Consider the following 4,169-nt stretch of genomic DNA (forward strand, 5'->3'; position numbering starts at 1 on the left):
CCGTGACCTCCCTGATTAAGCCCGTACCCAACGGACGGCTATCTAGGGCATGAACGGGGAAAGGAACATCAACAGGAATAAGGGGAATCCCTAACGCTAAACAAAACTTCTTATCAATAAAATTCCCAGCCGCGCCTGAATCTACCAGCGCCTTATGCTGGGAATGAGGTGCTACCTGTGGAAAACGCACAGGCATACAAAAATGGGCAACAGTGAGCTCTGGGTGAGTGGGGCGCCCTACTCACCTGGAGGGGAATCCCCAGTGCGGGACCTGTCGTCACTCTCCCCTAGGAGGCCATCCCCAGCACCTAGCCGCGGTGTGTCCTCCCCGACCACAGTTGGTGCAGTGGATGGACCCCCTAGCCTGCCGACTCCTCCTCTCTCTAGCGCCAGCGCCCCGAGCTCCATGGGACACGGCTCGGAGGCGCTGGAGGGTGAAATGGGCCGGACCCTCCGCAGGACGCCCTGCGGGTAGCCAGTAGGTTATCCAGCCTGATGGACATGTCGACCAGCTGGTCGAAAGAGAGGCTGGTGTCCCTACAAGCCAGCTCCCCGACGGACGTCCTCTCGTAGGCTACATCTGTATAGATCGACGAGGGCCCGATCATTCCACCCTGCATCTGCCGCTAGAGTACGGAATTCGAGAGCGAATTCCTGGGCACTCCTCCTCCCCTGCCGGAGGAAGACCAGACGCTCCCCCGCCGCTTTCCCTCGGGATGGTCAAACACCGCCCTGAAGCGGCGGGAGAACTCGTCGTGAGGTAATAGTCGCGCGTCGATCTTCCTCCACTCCAGCGTTGGCCCACTCCAACGCCTTCCCCGGCCAGGCAGGAGATCAGGGCGGACACGCTCTCATGCCCCGAAGGTGCCGGGTGCACGGTGGCCAGGTATAGCTCCACCTGGAGGAGGAATCCCTGACACCCAGCCGCGGTTCCGTCGTAGGCCCTCGGGAGAGAGAGTCGGACTCCTCGAGGTTCGGCGCTGGAATGGGCGGACTGGCCGATGGTGCTGGCAGGGAAGGAGGCGGTGAGGCGTACCCCAGCCTCGGAGGGTGGTGATCACCTCCTGCAGGGCGGTCCCCATCTGCAGGATCTGGTCCTGTTGTTCCCGAACCTGGGCCTCCAGTCTCGTCTGTCCTGCTTCGGCTCCTGCTGATTCCATGGTAGGTGTGTAATTCTGTCAGGGCGTGCTGTAGGTGTAGTGGTGGAATCAAACGCAGGACTCAGAACGATAATCCAAAGACTTGTATTAAAGCCAAAACCAAGGCAAAAGGACAACTGGCCCGAAGGCGAAAATACGCACGAAGGCGAAATAGTAACAGCGCACAAACATGTGCGAAAATACTCCAGCGCAGTGGAGAGAAGCTCAACCGAGCGAAACACACGACTGACGTAAAAACAATTACACACAACACTAGACAAACACAACGAGAAACTTATAGGACACTAATTACGCCAAAATAGAAACAGGTGTGAAAACAAACAGACAAAAGCAAACGAACATGAAACATACAACGGTGGCAGCTAGAATTCCGGAGACTGACGAACGCGAAGCCTGCCCGAACAAGGGAGAGAGGCAGCCTCGGCCGAAACCGTGACACATCTACTGTATTGGCTGTTTATCAGCCCGCTATTCTGTACTATGAATTCATTACCTCTAGGCCTAGACACGTCACTTAAAAACAAAAAACGGTCCCACCCATTGCAAGTCAAAATGTGATTGGTTCATTCCACTGTCACTCCAAAATTCTGCTCTAATACAGTTCAATGGCAGAGGCCTTCTGTCCAGCATCTGAAAGATTAGTCGGACCGCAGAGTGAAGGTAAAGCAGCCAACAAAGTGCTCAGCATATGTGGGAACTCCTTCAAGACTGTTGGAAAAGCATTCCAGGTGAAGCTGGTTGAGCGAATGCCAAGAGGGTGCAAAGTTGTCATCAAGGCAAAGGGTGGCTATTTGAAGAATCTCAAATATAAGATATATTTTGATTTGTTTAACACTTCTTTGGTTACTACATGATTCCATATGTGTTATTTCATAGTTTTGATGTCTTCACTATTATTCTACAATGTAGAAAATAGTAAAAATAAAGAAAAACCCTTGAATGAGTAGGTGTTTTAAAACTTTTGACCGGTAGTGTATATATTAAAAAATATATATACACATTTTTATGAATCCTTAGGCCTTCTCTGAAGGCCAAGAAGGCCCCGATGGTTCCCCACTGACTGATACTGTGTAGTCGTTGTTGTGTTGGGATTGGCATGGGGTGTGGGGGTCTGTGTGTGGCTTTTGTCCATTTCTTTTGAATCCTCATGTTTTACTCATTGTTAGAATTTTTGTGTGTCCAAATCAAATGTTATGTACTACATTAATTGAATATAATATATCAATCCTATAATTTAAAATGGGCAATTTGGGTGCAATCAATTAGCTTAATTTCTGAGAAATCAAATTATCTTTCAACAAAATAATTTTTCAGGAATACTAATTGTATCTGTTTCTAACTACGGAAACGGTTACAGAACAATCTGAGATGGTGGATGTCATAGCTTGCTGAAATGACATGGAACAACCCCTTTAGATACTGTAGCTATGTCCAGCGAGGCTGTAATTTATCCAGTAATATGATTTTGTTTTCGTAGCTAGCTAAACATCATGTCATGAAAAATATTACTCCTTATTCCACCATCTGCCTCTGTTGTCTTGTCCCTTCTAGATGTTACCACGAGAGCCGGTCTACCACCCCCCTTCAAGAAGTTTGGCAATGGTAAGTTATGGCTGCGTTTTAGTGGCTTCTGCCCACTTCCAAATAGACCCCCTAGCCCCCTAGCCCCTACCATTGGCATGGCCCCTATGGTCCTGCCCGTAGACACTTGTTATTGATGGTAGGGTTTAGGAGGCGATTATGGTCTGGGAAAGATGCCAGCACACTTCAAAGTTATCCTTCACTAAACATTGGTGCACCCATTGGCATGCATTCTTGATACATGCAGTACATTGATTTTATGTCTTAACTTCTACATAATGTATCATTTGAAGACACGATGAAGATCATCCACCAGGCTCACGGAGCAAAGGTATCCTTCTCTTTTTGACACCTTACATAATTAATATACACTCTGATAGTTGGTATATCAATAAGCCTGTTAAATCTGTCCCTTTGTTTCTTCTAGATAATTGTATTTTTATAAAGCCAATCAAAAATATTGATTTCCTGTTTGCAGACGAACGAGTTGGTGATGAGTTTGGAGGACGATGACAAGCTCATTCTGCAAGATGGACTGACCCCTTAGAGCTTCTGGCATTGGTATAGTCATCATCTTCTTTTTGTGCACATAGTGTACACTTGCTGACCAAGGTGTGTGCTATGTTATTTTATGAGTAGTAACTGTACATTCAGTTAACATCCTGGTAATGAAATGTTGTCAAAGTGAATGGCCCTGTTTTATGCCTGTTTTTGTTGTTGCAGCAAATGAAACAGAATTGGCCTTCTTCAGGAAAGAGGATTATGAGCTCTCTAAAGCCAACCCCCCAACCCGCCTAGTGGTGACGGGTGTTTACTCGCCTTCATTCACTACGGGAGAGGGGATTCAGATCTGACATGGAGGATACACATGGATGCAAGATGGAAGGGGGATCCTTTAGATTCTGCACATGTGGGGATGACGTTATGCACATGTGTTTCTTTACCTCTATGCACACATTTTTTGTGGTCTCCTTCCCTTCACATTTCTCACTGTTAATATTGAATGATAATTCTTCAAGTTTTACCAGTGAAACGTCCATGCAGCATCTGCATTCCAACCATTTGATCTCAAACAGTTTCATGGGGGATATGCATTTAGATCTTCTTGAGTTATACAGTGTTGTTTCGAAGTAGCCTACAGTGTTGTTTTGAATGATGTATTGTACAGTGAGTGAATTATGGAGCAGAGGGTGTTAACAAATTGTATCATAACCTACCTGTGTATTTTGCCTAGTGGCAGGCATTACCCCTCACCACTGAGCACCACATCACTGTCTGTCTCAGTAGCCTACTCTGTATAGCAAAGTTATTATGAGAACTTAGTAGCCTATTTTGCTTCTGCTGAGGTAGGCTCTGTTTAACGTTAGCTTCTTACTTCATCCTTCTAGCTGGCTAAGTAATACTAGCCAGAGCCCTTCAACATTACTG

The 4,169-nt window shown here is 46.8% G+C and overlaps 1 pseudogene; it reads left to right on the plus strand.

Moving 5' to 3' along the window:
* The first annotated feature begins 2,711 nt into the window (after positions 1 to 2,711).
* On the plus strand, positions 2,712 to 3,615 carry LOC123489868 (annotated as a pseudogene).
* Positions 3,616 to 4,169: the final 554 nt, after the last annotated feature.

This window comes from Coregonus clupeaformis, unplaced genomic scaffold (assembly GCF_020615455.1).
Source record: "Coregonus clupeaformis isolate EN_2021a unplaced genomic scaffold, ASM2061545v1 scaf3384, whole genome shotgun sequence".
In the NCBI taxonomy this organism is placed as follows: Eukaryota; Metazoa; Chordata; class Actinopteri; order Salmoniformes; family Salmonidae; genus Coregonus; species Coregonus clupeaformis.